This window comes from Chiloscyllium punctatum, chromosome 9 (genome assembly GCF_047496795.1).
Source record: "Chiloscyllium punctatum isolate Juve2018m chromosome 9, sChiPun1.3, whole genome shotgun sequence".
NCBI classification, from domain to species: domain Eukaryota; kingdom Metazoa; phylum Chordata; class Chondrichthyes; order Orectolobiformes; family Hemiscylliidae; genus Chiloscyllium; species Chiloscyllium punctatum.
The window spans coordinates 36,048,942-36,068,884 of NC_092747.1; positions in this window are offsets into that span (position 1 = coordinate 36,048,942).

Genomic DNA, 19,943 nt, shown 5'->3' on the forward strand with positions numbered 1-19,943 from the left:
TAATCAAGGCTATCTAATGCAATTGATAAAACTGCTTAATGACCATGATGTGAAATAACCAGACCTATCTTCAGGCAGTTTACAACAAGGTTCTCTTGAAAAGTCTTTTATTTCAAATCATTCAACATGTATAGTCTTCACTTGATTGACACAAGAGATGTTGTTATATTATTCATGGCCAGCAGCTAGACTGAGCATTAAGGCATCACTAATGCTGCTATTGAAGATCGTTAGAAACCCTGGAGGCAAAGTTGGTTAGCACCCAAAAACAGGCACAAAGATCCCAACAAATGATAACCCCACTTGCATTTGTTTTTGATGCTGCTTGCATCAGACTTCCTCCTCCCTGCTCATATACAAGACTGTAGGTGTTGTTGAAAGTGGCCACACACCTTAAGAAATGTTAGAGCAGAATAAGGCCATTCAGCCCATTCAGTCTGCTCCACCATTCAATGAGATCATCACTGATCCAACAACCCTCAACTCTGCTTTCATGCCCTATCCCCATAATCCTGGATTTCCTTACTGATTAAAAATCTGTCTACCTCAGCTTTGAATATACTTAATTATGTACACCTCTGTGGTAAAGAATTCTACAAATTCAAAATCCTCTGAAGAAAGAATTTTCTCCTCATCTCTATCTTAAAGAGTGACCCCTTATTCTGAGATTATGCCCACTGGTCCCAGACTCTCCCACAAGGTGAAGCAATCTTTCCACATCTAATCTGTCAAATTAAAATTCATAATATGTTTCAATGAGATTGCCTCTTACTCTTCTAAGTTCCAACAAATACAGGCCCAACCTACTCAATCTCTCTTTGTAAAGCACTCCCTCCATACCTGGGATCAGCATTGCAAACCTTCCATGATGTGCTTTCCAATGTGAGTGCACCTTTCCTCTATTAGGGAACAAACAGTTTTCACATTATTCCAGTTGTTGTCTGATTTGTGTCTTGTATAGTTTTAACAAGACTGCTATTCTTATTCATCATTAAATCTATTTTAAACGTTCTGTGAAAGTGTAACATTTACAGAACTCTGAGATCCAAGAGTAGTAATTAATATTAAATTTTGCTGTGCAATTTGTGCTGGGAGAGGGGCAGGGTTACTGTTAAAGTTTATTGCAAGAAATGGGTCACACAACACAATTAAGGTTTCATGGAAAAGCGATTCTGGGGACAATATTTAATTGGATAGAAACAAGGTCAGACTTCATGGGAGGAGTGCTGGTAGTCAGCTGTCCTTCAGGAAAGGGGTGGCTGTGTTGATAGAATGAACACAGAAAGAACTGTGAGGAATGAATAAGCATCTAAGAGTTGCAAAGTAAAGTTGCTGCAGTCCCAGAGGACAATAAGGCTACTCTCTCAGAGATAGATGACAGGGAGTGAGTTTAATCTGAGGGTCACCACAAGGGTGAGACTGTAAAGGTGTCACCTTCATGGTAACCTCAGCTGGTGTGGGAGTTGAAACCACACTGTTGGTGTCACATTGCATGGCAAACCAGCTGTCCAGACAATTGAGATAAAACGGCACAGTGGCACAAGTGGGCAGCACAGTGGCACAGTGGTTAGCACTGCTGCCTCACAGCACCAGAGACCCAGGATCAATTCCCCCCTCAGGCGACTGTCTGTGTGGAGTTTGCACATTCTCCCCGTGTCTGCGTGGGTTTCCTCCAGGTGCTCTGGTTTCCTCCCACGGTCCAAAAATGTGCAGGTTAGGTGAATTAGCCACGCTAAATTGCCCGTAGTGTTAGGTGGATTAGTCAGGCGTAAGTGTAGGGGAATGGGTCTGGGTGGGTTACGCTTTGGCGGGTCGGTGTGGACCCCTTGGGCCGAAGGGACTGTTTCCACACTGTAAGTAATCTTATCTAAAAGAACACCCCAGAACAGGCTAATGGTTCTGAAATGTTGGCGAAGATTAGTAGTTATAACTCAGAAGAAGTGCTGAAAGAGTGAGAGAATCAACAAATTGGTATTGGGGGAAGCTGTAAGTGGCTCAGAAGAACTAATATTTGAGTACTAATATTTTAATGCAGCAGAAAAAGTGGGCGATTAAAATCTCATAAGTGACAGCTGAGAAAATCCAGGAACATGCCTGAACTGAAAGCTCGCTGTTAATGAAGAGCTGCAGCTATGATGGCGAATGAGTACTGGAATGAATTTTCAGAGTCCAGAGGGAGTGTAGACATAGGAGAGGAGCGTGATCAACCAAAACAGGAGCTGTAATTGAGGCAGTCCTTTGCAGAACAGTCTTGAGAGGCAGTTTCAATGTCAGATTGGCAAAAATGTGTCTGCTTTAATGCAAGGAGTGTCTGAAATAAGAGTGACAAACTTAGAGCATGGATCAGTACTTGGGGCTATGATGTTGTGGCCATAACGGAGATGTGGGTTTCACAGGGGCAGGAATGGTTGCTTGATGTTCCAGGGTTTAGAACATTTAGAAAGATAGGGAGGGTAGAAAAAGAGGACGGGGTGTAGCATTGCTAATCAGAGAGTGCATCACAGCTACAGAAAAGAAGGTTGTTGAGGAAGGTTTGTCTACTGAGTCAGTATGGGTGGAAGTTGGGAACAGCCACCGCATTGGGGGTTTTCTACAGACCACCTAATAGCAGTAGAGAGATTGAAGATCTCATAGGTGAGCAGATTCTGGAAAAATGCAAAAGTAGCAGGGTTGTTGTTATGGGCGATTTCAACTTTCCCAATATCGACTGGAACCTCCAAAGTGCAGATGGTTTGGATGGAGCCGTTTTTGTCAGGTGCATCAGGGAAGATATTTAATTGGGGAAAAGGAAATTATGACACTATCAGACAGGAGTTAGGAAGTACAGACTGGGAGCAATTGTTCAACAGAAAGTCTCCACATGTCTGCTGTGCTCTATTTAAGGAGCAGTTGTTGCGAGTGATGCACAAATTTGTTCCTCTGAGAGGGGTAAGAAGGGATTAGATTAAGGAACCTTGGATGACGAAAACAGAGGAACATCTCGTCAAAAGGAAGGAGGCAGTTTACGTAAGGTGGAGGAAGCAAGGATCTAGCACAGTTTTAGAGGATTACAGGCTTGCTAGAAAGGAGCTCAGAAATGGACTGAGGAGAGCCAAGAGGGGGCACGAAAAAGGCTTGGCAGGATGGATTAGGGAGAACCCAAAGGTATTTTAATCGTACGTGAGGAATAAGAGAATGATCAGGGAGAAGATAGGGCTGATCAGGGATAGCGTAGGGAACTTGTGCTTGGAGTCTGAGCAGATAGGGGAAGCCCTAAATGAGTTTTTTGCTTTGGTTTTCACTAAGGAAAGGGACCTTGTTGTAAATGAAAACTTAGAGAAGCTGGGATACAGTCTTGACCAGAGCAAGATTGATGACGTTGATGTGCTAGAAATTTTGGAAAACATTAAGATTGATAAGTCTCCAGGGCCAGACCAGATTTACCCTAGGCTGCTCCGGGAAGCAAGAAAGGAGGTTGCTAAGCCGCTGGTGAGGATATTTGCCTCCTCACTCTCCACAGGAGTCATACTGAAGGATTAGAAGGAGGTGAATGTTGTTCCTCTTTGCAAAAAGGGTTGTAGGGAAATCCCTGGCAATTGCCGACAAGTCAATCTCACATCTGTGGTCAGCAAAGTTTTGGAAAAAATTCTGAGGGATAGAATTAATGACTATTTGGCAAAGTACAGTGTGACTAAAGGCAGTCAGCATGGCTTTGTGAGGGGCAGGTCATGCCTCACAAATCTTATTGAGTTCTTTGAGGAGGTGTCTAGACAGGTCAATGATGGTCGAGCAGTAGATGTGATGTATATGGACTTCAGCAAGGCACTTGATAGGGTTCCCTATAGTAGGCTCATTCATAAAGTCAGGAAGTATGGGATACAGGGAGATTTGGCTATCTAGATTCAGAATTGGCTGGCTGACCGAAGGCAGAGAGTGGTTGTAGATGGAAAGTATTCTGCCTGGAGGTCAGTGTTGAGTGGGATCCCGCAGGGCTCTGTTCTTTGTAGTTTTTATAAATGACTTGGATGAGGGGGTTGAGGGGTGTGTTAGTAAATTTGTAGATGACACAAAGGTTGGAGCTGACGTTGATAGTATAGAGGGCTATTGCAGGCTGCAGCGCGACATAGACAGGATGCGGAGCTGGGCTGAGAAATGGCAGATGGAGTTCAACCTGGATAAATGTGAACTGATGCATTTTGAAAGGTCAAACTCGAATGCTAAATATAGGATTAAAGACAGGATTCTTGGCAGTGTGGAGGAACAGAGCGATTGAGGTGTGTAAGTTCATAGATCCCTCAAAGTTGCCACCCAAGTGGATAGGGTTGTTAAGAAAGCATTGGTGTTTTGGTTTTCATTAACAAGAGGATTGAGTTTAAGAGCCGCGAGGTTTTGCTGCAGCTCTACAAGTCCCTGGTGAGACCACACTTGGAATATTGTGTCCAGTTCTGGTCGCCCTACAATAGGAAAGATACAGAGGCTTTGGAGAGGGTGCAAAGAAGGTTTACCAGGATGCTGCCTGGACTGGAGGGCTTGTCTTATGAAGGACGATTGAATAAGCTTGGACTTTTCTCTCTGGAGAGAAGGAGGAAGAGAGGAGACCCCATCGAGGTATACAAGATAATGAGAGGAATAGATAGAGTCAATAGCCAGAGACTTTTCCCCAGAGCAGGATTGACTGGTACGAGAAGTCATAGTTTGAAGATATTAGGAGGAAGGTATAAAGGAGATGTCAGAGGTAGGTTCTTTACGCAGAGAGTTGTGAATGCATGGAATGCGTTGCCAGCTGTGGTGGTGGAAGCAGAGTCATTGGGGACATTTAAGTGACTGCTGGACATGCACATGGAGAGCAGTGAGTTGAGGTGTGCGCAGGTGAATTTATTATATTTTACATTAGGATTAAATCTTGGCACAACACCGTGGGCCAAAGGGTCTGCTCTGTGCTGTGCATTTCTGTGTTCTATGTTCAAACGTGAAGAATTGTAACTGAAGAGTGTGGTGATGGAAAAGCACAGCTGGACAGGCAACATCCGAGGAGCAGGAGAATCGACGTTTCGAGCATAAGCAATGAAGACCTTATGCTCAAAACGTCGATTTTCCTGCTCCTTGGATGCTGCCTGACCAGCTGTGCTTTTCCAGCACCACTCTTCCCTCTGATCTCCAGCATCTGCAGTCCTCACCTTCTCCTCCATGAAGAATTGGAGTCCCTTGTGAAGTTTATTGATATTTAAGGGCCCACTATGCCATTAACTTCTGAAGACAGTTGCTGAGAGATCTATGCATCTGTATTGGATATGTGTTACAAGTGTTTGATCACAGCATGCTATCCATGTTTCCAATATGTTAATTCAATTTTCTGGAAGTAAGCTGAACTCGAATTTTATTTCATATTGCTGTTCCAGTGTGTTTAATAAGATATTGTTGGACTCTGAAAACAAATAAATCTTGTGGCTTTATTATCTTCATAAGTCCCCTAGAACTCAACTTTCACTTACCTTAAAAATTAAAGGCTGCTTTCCCTCACTAGAGTGTAACATTATGTAGTGATCTTGTTGAGGATTATCACACAGACTGTGATACGAATGTAAGTAAAAGCAGGAGTACAGCATATGGCCCTGTACAGCCTGCTCTGCCATTCAACATCATCATGGCTGATCCTGAGTTTCAACTCCTCTTACCCACACCACCTAATCTCTTGATTTACTGAGAGACCAGAAATGTATCATTTTCAGTTTTAAGTACATCCAATGATGGAACATCCATCACCCTCTGGGAACGAGACTATCAAAGATTCACAACCTTTGAATTGAGAAATTGTCCTCATTTTAGTCCTAAATAATCGGCTTCTTAAAGGCAGGGGAGAGATACAAACTGAACTCTTTTATTCCCTCTCACCTTCTAACCAAAAAAAAGTGTTTTAATTTTGAAAATGTTGTGGGTAACTCTCAAGATCTTTTTGTGGTGGTTATTTTTTAAATCTGACTTGCAGCAAACTCTCATAGGTTTCACCCAGGAATATTATTTACCTATAAATTTAAACAGAGTGATCATTCTCACATGCTCATATATACACACACCCCACTTTCACACACTCACGCAATCACATTCACATTCACTCACTCACTCAGACTCACTCACGCACATTCACTCTCACTCTAACATACACATATAAATTCACACAATCACAAATTCACTTATCACACAAACATACACATATTCACATGCACATGAATAAGATCCAAGAAAGAATGTTTGCAACAATGAATATTAAAACTTAAAGTATAGATATCAATTCTCATGAGTATCATAATCCTGTGTGAGGTCTTTCACTCAGGAGTTAAAGTTCAGAGAGACCAAATAGCTGAAGACAGGAGTTGCAGAGTTCTTTCAAAGTTAACTGTAAACCAATCTTTTTTCAAGGAAAAACAAGGAACTTGCAGACATAAATGTAGCAGAGACTTAGACTTACAGACAGATCCAGCAGTGGGTCCAGAGACTACTGCTTTCTTGGCTGTTGGAATAAGATTGACTTAAAACTTCAGAGATGTGAAAATAAAACTCCACAATATGCAGGAGTTTTGGTCATATGACATTGCCCATTGCTACGTCATCTGAGTTTGCTGAGATGATCTTTTTGGCTTGCCAGAACTTGCTACTCCTTGAACTTCCTTCTCCAGGTACCCTTGACTTGCTTGAAGTAGGCACAGAGCAATTGGTTCACACTTATGAAGTATTTGGTTATGATTAACAGCTGATAGCAATTGGTGAGGAAAATAAATTTGGCTTCTTCAGGCTTGAGGATGATATTTATTGCAGATAGAAGAACAGCTCCTTCCCTTTGAAATGCCCAATGGCTTCTGCCTAAACATTCATACCCACAAACTGTCCAGTTATCTGGGAACTAATCACAGAGTCGTTGGCAAGCAGAAGGCCTTTGTCATTGACAACAAGCCACCATTCCCCAAACCAATCAGCTACTTGTTGCTGGCTGAATCTCCATTTGTCCACTCCTTTGTTCCCACTTGTCACCAACTAGACTTTTCTCCACTGTTTGAACACACAACAGTGTAAACAACACTTATAACAAGGGTTTTAAAAAGTGCAACAACCATTTTCACAATCCTTGCTTTTTGAATCAGTTCTTTTCCCATTTAGTTGTGCAATCAAAACTACAGAAAAATAAAAAAGATTCAACAGTTATGAAGTAAAGACTGAAGTCATCTGTAATCATAGCATTCTGCATGTGAAATGCAAGAAGTATACAACTGTGTAGTTACAGGAGTCACGATGCTGATCACAAGCAAATGGACCATGCCATCAATCATTCATTCTTAAGAGGCTTTACAGGGCAAATGTTGAGTTCTCCTCATGGGAGACCCTTGGTCTAGAGGGCATAGTCTCAGAATAAAGGAGACTAAGCTGAGTTTATGAAAATCCATGTCACAGAGAGCTGTGGGGCAGAGTCCTCGTATGTATTCAAGGCTGAGAAAAATAGATTCTTGATAAGTCGGGGGATCAAGGGTTATGGGGAAAATGCAGGAAGGTTGATGCAAGGAATGTAGGATCAGCCATGATTCTATTGAATGGTGGAGCAGGCTCGAGGGGCAGAATGGCTTATCCAGTTCCTATTTCCCATTTTTTACCGTTTCATGATCTTATTGCCGTTTGAAAACAATCATCTCCGTGAAGTAGAAGTAATTATAAGTTTGATCTGTGGGCACAAAGCACAAAGATATAGCAAGATCTCATGGGTTGCACAGAGGGATGGAGCTAATTCCCTTTGACCTTGAACTGTAAGTATTCACCAATATCCTCTGATATGCAATGTTGCTTCTCATAGTGTCAGTACTTACTGTCTCCAAATGCCTCTTTGCAGCATGCCATTCCTCAGAGAATGGTCCTATGTAAGAGTCCCATGTAGAGGCATTCTGCCTGGTCAGACCACTCCATGTCCTACCACATGCAGGAGTCTGCGAAACCATAATTTCTGAATGATGTGAATGCTAACTGCTCATTGCTAAGGGCTGCTTTGTTTCTGATAGTCCCCATTATAACCATGAGCAATGGATCCAGCCACAGTAGGAGCTATTGTTACTATGGCTGTAACACAACAAAGGCACAGGGAAATTGGAGATGGAACAGATGCCAAGGACCAACAGCAACCTCCAGCAGTTGCTGAACAGCCTCCACATGAAGCAGTCACAGCTGGAGGTCCCCTTATAATCTGTCATCTTCACTGCCACTTCCCCCAGAGACACGGTGTCACCGCACAATGAACAGGTTCTGGGACACTGTCTCAGAACCATGCTGGCTGCTGAAGTGAAACTGGACTTCAGGGAGTGGGTGACCATCAAGTTGTCAGCTGCACCAAGCATACGTACAACTGACTCTTTCCAAGGGATTATTGGATGCTGTCTAAAATCTCACAACCCCAACTCTCAAATGCTGTTACTGCAACAATTTGTGCAAGATCACATCACTTTATTTTGTTTCCTTTGAGGATTTCATTGCAGCAACTTGGGCTCTAGGCTTTGGCAACATAGCTGGCTTCTCACAGGTACAGAGCGCAATGGACTGTACACACATTGCATATTATACAGCTGAATGTTTCAATTAAAAAGCGCCACATTTCATCAATGTACAAGTCACTTATGATCATTGGCACCACATCTTCAAAGTCTGCTTCAGATACGTGAGAACTGCCATAATGTCTACATCTTTGAGAACACTCAAGTTCCTGTTTCATTTCATGGAATGGATGCCTTGCAGCAATGGTCATTAGGAACAACAACTACACTCTGCAGCAATAACTGAAGACTACAAATGCAATGCCCTGACTGAGGTGGCGTGTAGAAACAATGCTGCCACTTCTTCCACCAGGACCAATCTGGGACAAGCAAGCACCTTCTGAAGCTGAGATTCCGATACTTGAATCTGTCGGAGGTGGGGGGGTGGGGGTGCCTTGCCGTCCAGTCCAGGCATAGAGTGCCAGCTAATCCTAGCATGCTGGAAACAGGTAAAGAGTAGATGTGACGGACGCTGAAGAGCTGGGAGAGCAGCAGCAGGGATCTAAAGAGGAAAGCGAAAACACTGTGCAGGAGGAACACCTCTTGTTGCATATCAAGTATATCAAGCCAGACAGGACCTATCACACACCTGGTTCCAGTGGTCGAAAGTTGGATGCAATGGTTACTCATTGACTGTAAATTTGCTTTTGCTCAGGAGGCAAGTAATCTTTTTCTATTAAGAGGCAAATGCAGCTTCTGATTGCTTATCAATATTCATTTCTGCTGATGCTGAATAAAAGTCAATGTTTTTCATCATTTTAAGACTTCCCATTATGTAATGTGTCCACATTGAATAATGATAAAATTCTGGCATTACGGAGGACTGGGGAAACAGTAGCACTGACATAGACAGGATTGTGAGATGGCATGTGATTTAGTGGCGGGATCTCATGCTTAAACAGCAATAGATATAAGTCTGTGCATTAGTGTGCACAATGAGTGCCAGCAGCGACACATATCTTCCCTGAGCAGCATTGGTTTGGAGTTGGTCTTCCACTATGTGCCTAGTAAATAGCAACATCAGATTGCCAATTCTTGACCAGGTGACAACTAGACTTCAAAAAAATGGTACTGGCACCAGAGATCCCATGCTATCAAGACAGTGAACACTACTTTCACTTAATGCAAGTGACGGAATTGGACAAATGGGGCGCCATGGGACATGGGTACATCCATAGTAGAACAAATTGGGAAGATAATGCAAGAAAACTCACTGACCCTTGAGGCAAGAAAGCCTCCCTGAAATTTGATACTAGGTTGATTTCTGGTAAGATTCAGTCCAAACTATTAATGAGGAAATGGAGACCACCTCAAATGATGAGGAATGGGCAGTGGTCCATCAGATGGTAGTTTCACCTGAGATTAGCAACTATATTTGATGAGTAGCTCAAAAATCTCCAGTTGCATGTCACTCAGATTTAAGGTAAATACAGGCTGAAATACTAAAGCATTTATATTGACCATAATTATATAAAGATTCAGTGAATTTGCTAAACATTTCAAGTATGTCAAGTAGTGTGAAAATCTTAAGCACCAATTAAATCTACACCTTTAATTCTGATGCAGATTTTGAAAAACCAATTAGCAGACTCTTAACAGACTGTGTAGGAGCCCTGCACAAAATGAAGAATGGGAATCAGTAACTTCATCAATTATGAACGCTGAAAAATGTGTTGCTGGAAAAGTGCAACAGGTCTTCTTCAGGAATGCCCGAAACGTCGATTCTCCTGCTCCTTGGATGCTGCCTGACCTGCTGCACTTTTCCAGCAACACATTTTTCAGCTCTGATCTCCAGCATCTGCAGTCCTCACATTCTCCTACTCGATTGTGAATGCGGCAACAAGATTTCCTAAGGCACAGTCTTTGGGGAAATCTATGGCAAAAATGGCACTGGAAGTTTTTAAGAGGCTAGTGATGGTGGTAGTTTACAAGTTACAAGTTAACCAAAGAAATACAAAGAGATCATGCTTTTCCCACCAAAATAAAACAAAGGATTACAAATACTGAAAATATGAAACAAAACAGAAATTGCTGGAGAAACATAGTAGGTCTGGGTTTATTGCAGAGAGAAGGCAAAGTTCAGAAAGCAGATTTTTTTCAGGTAACAGTTCTCTGGTATTTGAAAGGAGGGAGGCATATATTAGAATTGGTGTGACGGGCTTGACAAAAGCAAAAAGTGCAGTTTTCCTGCTTAACTGTCCACCTGTTGGTAAATGATGTGCCCTCATGATGGAGAGAGACTATGCAGGATGCAATATGATGACAGAACTGAATCAATCTCTACAAATTCAGAAACTTTCATTTACTGGTATGCAGATTATTAACAAGCACCTCCTGACTCAACCACCAAAGTTTCAGTCTGTTCCAATTTATAAGAGTATATGCACCATTTTTTTTGTTGAATATCAGGGTTGCTGGCTTTGTCAGCATTTGCTATCAATTTTCCATTGTCAGTCTGTGCAGTTGACTAGACCCATGAATATGAATCTATGAACAATGCGACATATGTGTTCTATACCTCCCTCTAATGGTACAGCTAAGATTAATACTGACTGTCATGCAAAACTATCTATCTATCTCTGTATATATTTGGTGCATTAATAGTATATCAGTGGAGTCCATAGAAAATATTCCTAATTAAGTAACTGTAATATAAATTATAAAACTTGCATTGAATCTGTTGGAGACATTAGTCAATTTTTAAGTCTACAATACTACACAATATTGTTATATCAACAATTCAAAGCCATGTAGTATCAGTAAAACTCAAGCTGTTGAAAGTCTTTTGTAACATATCCTTTAGTCTATAACGATTTTGTATGGCTCTCTAAAGCAATCTTGTTACATTGTCTATAAGAACTTGCATTTAAATAGCATCCATCAAAAGTTCAGAATATCTTCACATTTCATACATTCTGTAAAAGAGTAGGCTTTAGCTTAACATCATTGAGAAGTGGAACTTCTGACACAGAAGTGCCAGCCTATATTTTTATACTCAGGGCTTTGAAGTGGGTCTTAAATGCACAACCTTCTGATTTCCAGACAAGAATTCTACCAAAAAATTAAGTTTGGCATCCATTCCAAGAAATATGTTCAGGTATATGCTTTGACAATCACAAGCAGTCACATTTGCAAAAGCTAAACTTAACTGTACTTTTAGATCCAAATTCACAGGAAATGAATAGCAAAGAGTAGTAATATTGTTTTAAAACTGTCAACTAAAACTACAACATACAGAACTGAAGTGAGTTTTGAGAAGATTTGTACCTCAGGTTGAGGTTCTGAATGTAGGTTTGCCCGCTGAGCAGGAAGGTTCATTTCTAGAGGTTTCGTCACCTGACTAGGTAACATCTTCAGCCTCCAGGTGAAGCACTGTTGATGATTCCTGCTTTCTATTTATATGTTTGGGTTTCTTTGGGTTGGTGATGTCATTTCCTATGGTGAGGTCATTTCCGGTTCTTTTTCTCAGGAATGGTAGATGTGCTCTAACTCGACGTGTTTGTTGATAGAGTTCTGGTTGGAATGTCATGCTTCTAGGAATTCAAGTGTATTTCTGTTTGGCTTGTCTTAGGATGGATGTGTTGTCCCAGTTGAAGCAGTGTCCTTCCTTATCTGCATTTAAAGATACTAGTGAGAAAGGGTCATGTCAAATTTGTGACTAGTTGATGTTAATGTATCCTAGTGGCTAGTTTTCTGCCTGTTTGTCCAATGTAGTGTTTGTTACAGTTCTTGCACGATATTTTATAAATGACATTAATTTTGCTTGTTGTCTGTATAGGGTCTTTCAAGTTCATTAGCTGCTGTTTTAGTGTGTTGGTGGGTTTGTGGGCTACCATGATGCCAAGGGGTCTGAGTAGTCTGGCAGTCATTTCTGAGATGTCTTTGATGTAGGGGAGAATAGCTAGGGTTTCTGGATGTGTTTTGTCTGCTTGTTTAGGTTTGTTGCTGAGAAAATTGGCGGACTGTGTTCATTGGGTACCCATTTTTTCTGAATACACGGTATAGGTGATTATCCTCTGCTCTTTGTAGTTCCTCTGTGCTGCAGTGTTTGTCAGTTCATTTAAATAATGTTCTCATGCAGCTTTGTTTGTGGATGTTGGGATGGTTGCTTCTGTAGTTCAATATTTGGTCCATATGTGTTGTTTTCCTGTAGAAGCTGGTTTGAAGTTCCCCATTGGCTGTTCGCTCTACTGTGATATCTAGGAATGGCAGTTTGTTGTTGTTTTCCTCCTCTTTAGTGAATTTTATGCCAGTAAGGGTACTATTGATGGTGTTGAAGGTTTCTTCTAATTTGTTTCGTTTAGTGATGACCAAGGTGTCATCCACAAAACAGACCCAAACCTTGCATCAGATGGTTGGCAGACCTGTTTGTTCGAGTCTCTGCATTACTGCCTCTGCTAACAATCCTGATATCGGAGATTACATGGGTGTTCCATTGGTTTGTCTGTAGGTGGTAAGGCATAGGTTCACTAGTTTGATGATACTGTCTTTGCTGATGAAGTTAGTGGTGTTTGGTGTATGTGTCTTTGGGTCTTCTAACAGTGTAGTCAGTGTTTCCTTGGCCAGGTTAATGTTGATTGATGTAAATAGAGCTGTTGCATCAAAGGAGACCATTACTTCATCATCTTCCATCTTCGTGTCTTTGATGATCTTCAGAAATTCTTGGGTGGAGTGGATGGAATGGTGTGAGTCTTCTACTACGTGTTTTAGTCTTTGGTATAGCTCCTTGGCCAGTCAAAAAGTTGGTGTTCCAGATAGCGAAACTATGGATCTGAGGGGGGCTCCTGGTTTGTGACTTACACTGGCATAAAATTCACAAAAGAGGAGGAAAACAACAACAAACTGCCATTCCTAGATGTCACAGTAGGGCAAACAGCCAATGGGGAAAATCAAACCAGTGTCTACAGGAAAACAACACTTATGGACCAAATATTGAACTACAGAAGCAATCATCCTAACATCCACAAATGAAGCTGCATCAGAACATTATTTCAATGAGCCAACACACACTGCAGCACAGAGAAATTATAAAGAGCAGAGGAAAATCACCAATACTATGGATTCAAAAAGAATTGGTACCCAATGAACACAGTCTGCCGATTTCTCAGCCACAAACCGAAACAAGCAGACAAAACACGTCCAGAAACCCTAGCCACTCTCCCCTACATCAAAGACATCTCAGAAATGACTGCTGGACTACTCAGACCCCTTGGCATCATAGTAGCCCACAAACCCACCAACACACTAAAACAGCAGCTAATGAACTTGAAAGACCCTATACAGAAAACAAGCAAAATTAATGTCATTTATATATTACCATGCAAGAACTGTAACAAACACTACATTGGACAAACAGGCAGAAAACTAGCCACTAGGATACATCAACGTCAACTAGCCACAAAACAACATGACCCTCTCTCACTAGTATCCTTACATACAGATAAGGAAGGACACCACTTCGACTGGGACAACACATCCATCCTAGGACAAGCCAAACAGAAACACTCTTGAGAATTCCTAGAAGCACAGCATTCCAATCAGAATTCTATCAACAAACACATTGAGTTAGACCCCATGTACCACCCCCTGAGAAAAAGAACTGAAAATGACCTCACCATAGGAAATGACATCACCAACCCAAAGAAACCCGAACATATAAATAGAAAGTAGGAATCATCAACAGTGCTTCACCTGGAGGCCCACTGAAGATGTTACTAGTCAGGTGACGAAACCTCTGGAAATGAACCTTCCAGCTCAGCAAGCAAACCTACATCCAGAATTGAAGCCCACAATATCCAGAAGGAATACTGATGAAAGGATACTATAAAGGTTTTACGAAAGATGTTAATATTTTTATTATGGCATATAACTGCTATAGACATAGCTAGATCTTATTAGAGAAATTTAGAATATATTGCCAACCATCCCAAAAAAACTAGTATCCTTCATGAGTTAACTGCATCTTGGATAATTGAATAAAAGTAAGTTGAAAATACTCACCAGATCTGTATGCATCTAAATGGAAAATACAGACTAATTGTTAAGGTGGGGCCAACAGTCAGAATTTGTTAGGAAATAACTGAGACTTACAGAATTGCAATGGCAGGAGGATTTTTAACTCTTCATATCAGAGATCACTCAGCTCCTGACCTCATTACAGCATTGATTCAAACATGGACAAAAGAACCGAATTCCAGAGGTGGGTAAAAATGACAGCCCTTGACACCAAGGCCACATTCAACTGAGTGTGACATCAAGGAGCCCGAGCAAAACTGGAGTCAATATCTCCACTGGGTGAAATCATACTTGGCACAAAGGTTGTGGTAATTGGAGATCAATCATCACAGATCCAGGACATCAGTGCAGAAGTTTATCAGCACAGTGTCCTAGGCCCCACCTGTATCATCAATAACCTTTCCTCCATTATAAAATCAAAAATGGAGATATTCACTGATGACTGCATAATGTTCAGCAGTCCATGTTCAAATAAGGCAAGACCTGGACAATATCCAGGCTTGAGTTGACAAGTGGCAAGTAATCTTTGTGCCTAGTGACTACTAATTTGGTCCTGAATTACTTTTTTCTAGAAGTTCACCAGTTGGTAAAGTGACTGCCTGCAGATACTAAGTTTATCCTTACTCTCACTTTTGAATAGAATATAACATTTGCATTTCTCTAGTCCTACAGTCTAAAGAAAATTGAAAAATTTATTATGGCCATTATCTCTCCAATTTGCATTATCACTTCCCTGAATATTCTCAGATATATTGTCTCATTTCCTCATGGTTCATCATTTTCACGTACAGGCAACAATCCAGTACCTCTTCCTTTCAGACTGAAATGCTCTTAGTATATTGATTAATATTTATTTGAGTATGACTTGGGAGGGGGCAATATATTTCTTGGAAAAGACAGTTGTTATGCATTCATTTCATAAATCAGCTATGCCGCCCTCTTACATGTGTAAATCTTATTTTTGGTTCCCAGTTGGCCGCACACATCCTTTTATGACATTTTTACTGCTTCTATACTGATATAATCCTTCCAGACCGCTATTATATTAGCTATTCCTTTCTTTCTGCACTCTTTCTTTGTGTCTCTTATTTGCTTTCTCATTCTCCACTCCTATCCTCAAATCTTTAATATTTAAACCTGACATCTGTCATAAACATAATTTATCTTATCTTAAACGCTATCACTTTCAACATCAAGGGACCTCTGGATTTGTTTGACCTGCAGTCCCCTTTGTAGGAATATTCCTTTACTGTCATTCATCTCTTCTTAATAAGCAGCCTATTGTTCAATTATAGATTTCCCTACCTACTTTTGATGTTAATTTATTTGGCTCAGCTCCATTCTTAGCTGGCTGAAGTTGGCTTTGCCCTAGTTAATGATTCTTAATCTGGATTGTTCCTTGTCCTGATTGTTGTCATGATCGTTATGATCTCAGCTGACGTTATTAATTGACAAGTCCAGATTGAAATCTGACTTGATTAATCATATTCACTGAAACACAAATTTGCATTTCTGCCTGCATAGATTTCACAATAAAGGTTTATTATACAAAAGAAAATAAGATTTAGTAGAATAAGCCAAGTTATTTAAATGTCACACAATTTTAAAGATTTCAAAACAATACAATATCAATGTCAACAGCACTTACTTATGATATTCAAATGCCAGAAAGTATCCCCTTCTCTACCACGCAATACAGTACTCTTGTGTTGCTTTCAATTCCCAGTCTCAAGAGCCTGGCATTGTTTACCTTGAATATTCATGTCGTGGAAATTAAATCGATTCAACTCAAATGTTAGAAAGAGCAAAGAAAAAGCTTTTTTTTTAACCTCTACATGCAGGGAGTCAATACACTTGGCAAAGGTGCCTTGTGTAAAGGCCCTGAACAAAATTCACATATTCTTTTTATACTATTCTTATCACATGCTCAAGGACAAGGGCTGGGAAACATTCGAGCTCTTATTTTCTCATTCCCTTGACATGGACATAACTGTCTTTATGTTTTCCTTAGCTTTTTGCTGAATTCGACTGTTCGCAAGGTCAGGTTGAATGTTTGCAAAGTTCAGCAAAGCCAAGCTGTCTCCTCGACTGCAAGATTCAGCAAACCATTAGATTTATCAAAGCATTCCCTTTCAGATTTCACAGTAAATGCTAATTTTGTTCATTTTCCATTACAATTCAATATAATAGAGCTTGGATTTCTTCAGAGGTTCTAACCAAACACTTCTAGTCTGGAACTTTCAAATTAAACTTGTTTTGAGTTAGACCATAAGACATAGGAGTGGAAGTAAGGCCATTCAGCCCATCGAGTCCACTCTGCCATTCAATCATGGCTGATGGGCCTTTCAACTCCACTTACCCACATTCTCCCTGTAGCCCTTAATTCCCTGAGACAACAAGAATCTATTAATCTTACCTATTTCTAAATGTTCAGAACTAAGTCCTTGCTCAAGGAGAACTCTGTTCTTACACCTAATTCAACCAGAACTTCTGTAAACTGAAACCAAACCCTCTAAGCAATGGGTGTTTCCCCTAAGCAAAATAAATCTAATTCTTGGCCCTTCTAACTGAAACAGGAAAAATGTTAATTCTACCAACTCAAAACTATCTCAATTAAATTCTGATTACCACTTCAGGAACTTTTCCCCCCACATTGGTTCAAAAATAAACTATGACTCCAAAAGTTAATCATTAAATCTCCTCATACACACAGAACAAATCCGACATACCACTAGTTCAAAATCCAAAAATAAGCGATATTAAAATATACATAAATCACATACCTTATGTCATTCTATAGCCAAAAAGAGGGAAATCAGGAGGGCAAAAAAAGAGGACATGATTTAGCTTTGGCAAAGAGGATTAAGAAGAATCCAAAGGGATTCTAAAAATACATTAAGGACAAAAGTGTAGCAAGGGAGAAAATAGGATCCCTTAAAGATCAGCAAGGCTGCTTACGTGTGGAACTGCAGAAGATGCGAGAGATACTAAACAAGCATTTTGCATCAGTGTTTACTATGGAGAAGGATATGAAAGATACAGAATATGGGGAAATATATAGTGACATCTTGAAAAATGACCATATTAGACAGAAGGCAGTGCTAGATGGCTTAAAATACAAAAAGGTGGACAAATCCTCAGGACTCTATCAGGTGTACCCTGGAACTCCATGGAAGCTGGGGAAGTGATAGCTAGGTCCCTTGCTGAGACATTTGTATTATTTGATGGACACAGGTGTGGTGCCGGTAAACTGGAGGTTGGTTAATATAGTGCCACTATTTAAGAAAGTTGGTAAGGAAAAGCCAGGCAACCATAGACTGGTGAGCATGACATCAGTGGTGGGCAAGTTGTTGGAGGGAACCCTGAGGGACTGGATTTACATGTATTTGGAAAGGTCAGGACTGATTAGGGATAAGCAACATGGCTTTGTGCATGGGAAATTATATCTCACTAACTTAACAGTTTTTGAAGAAATAAAGATGAGGATTGATAAGGTCCAAACAGGAAATGTGATCCATATGGACTTCAGTAAGGCATTGGATAAGGTTCCTCATGGTAGACTGCTTGGCAAGGTTAGATCACATGGAATATAGGGAGAACTAGCCATGTGAATATAGAACTGACTAGAAGATAAAAGATAAAGAGTGGTGGTGGAGAGTTGCTTTTCAGACTGGATACCTGTGACCAGCAGTGTACCACATGGATTTGTGCTAGGTTCACGCTTTTAATCATTTATATAAATGATTTGGATGTGAACCTAGGAGGTATGGTTAGTAAATTTGCAGATAGCACCAAAATTGGAGGTGTAGTGGACAGCAAAGAAGGTTATCTCAGATTGCAGCAGGACCTTGACCAGACGAATCAATGGGCTGAGGAGTGGCAGATGGAGTTCAATTTAGATAAATGCGAGGTGCTGCATTTTGGAAAAGCAAATCTGGACAGGACGTATACATTTAATGATAAGGTCTTAGAGGGTGTTGCTGAACAAAGAGACCTTGGAGTGTAGGTTCATAGATTGTTGAAACTAGAGTCACAGAAGAGAGCATTTGATATGCTTGCCTTTATTGGTCAGTGCATTGAGTATGGGAGTTGGGAGGTCATGCTGCGGCTGTACAGGACATTGGTTCGGCCACTTTTGGAATACTTGTGTGCAGTTCTGGTCTCCATGCTATAGAAAGGATGTTGTGAAACTTGAAAGGGTCCAGAAAGGATTTACAAGGATGTAACCAGGGTTGGAGGATTTGAGCTATAGGAAGAATCTGAATAGGCTAAGGCTATTTTCCCTGAAGCATCAGAGACTGAGGGGTGACCTTACAAAATCATGAGGAGCATGGATAGAGTAAATAGACAAGGTATTTTCCCCAGGATAGAGGAGTCCAAAACTAGAGGGCAGAGATTCAGGCTGAGAAGGGCAAGGTTTAAAACAAACCTAAGGGGAAACGTTTTCATGCAGAGGGTGTTGTGTGTATGGAATGAGCTGCCAGAGGAAGGGTGGAGCTGGTACAATTCAAAATTAAAAGACATCTGGATGGATATGTGAATAGGAAGGGTATAGAGGGATATGGGCCAAATGCTGGCAAATGGGACTAGAGATTAATCTAGTCCCAGCTGGTCAACATAGAAAAGTTGGACCGAAGGGTGTGTTTCCATACTGTACAGCTCTATGACTCTATGACTGTAAACATTGTGATACAATGATCACTGTACCGTAAGTGTTCTCCAACAGACAATTGATCCACCTGGAGCATATCAATCCCAGGAACTAGGTCTGACTGTCTCCTTTCTCACTGGACTAGAAACATATGTCTCATGAAAATTTTCATACTCAAATTCCAAGAACTCTTACCCTCTATGGCCTTTACTCTATTAACATCTCAGTTTATCTTTTTTATTCATTCATGTTAATGTGGGCATTACCAACTGGGCCAGGTCCTATTGGCCATCCCCATTTATGCTTGAGAAGATGCTGGTGGTGAGATGCCTTGTTGATCCACTCAGTCCATTTGGTTAAGGTAACAATGTCATTAGGGAGGGAGTTCCAAGATTTTGATTCAGCATCAGCTAAAAGAATGATCATGCATTTTGAAATCTCTCCCTCGCTTTGAGCATCGTGAGTTTACAGGAGATTTAGAAGATGGTAAAACTGTGAATTCAAAAATAAGCTAGCTAGAAAAAAAAAAGGTTTATACAGATATTTTGAATAGGAAGAGTGTCAGAGGCTCAATGCTAAGATATCAACTGTTTATAATCTACATAAAAGATTTTGATCAAGGGACTGAAGTTATTGTTTCCAAATTTGCTGATGACAAAGACAGAGGGGAAAGTTAGCTATGAAGAGAATTAAAGAAGGCTACAAAGATGATATAGGTAAGTAGCCATTTGATA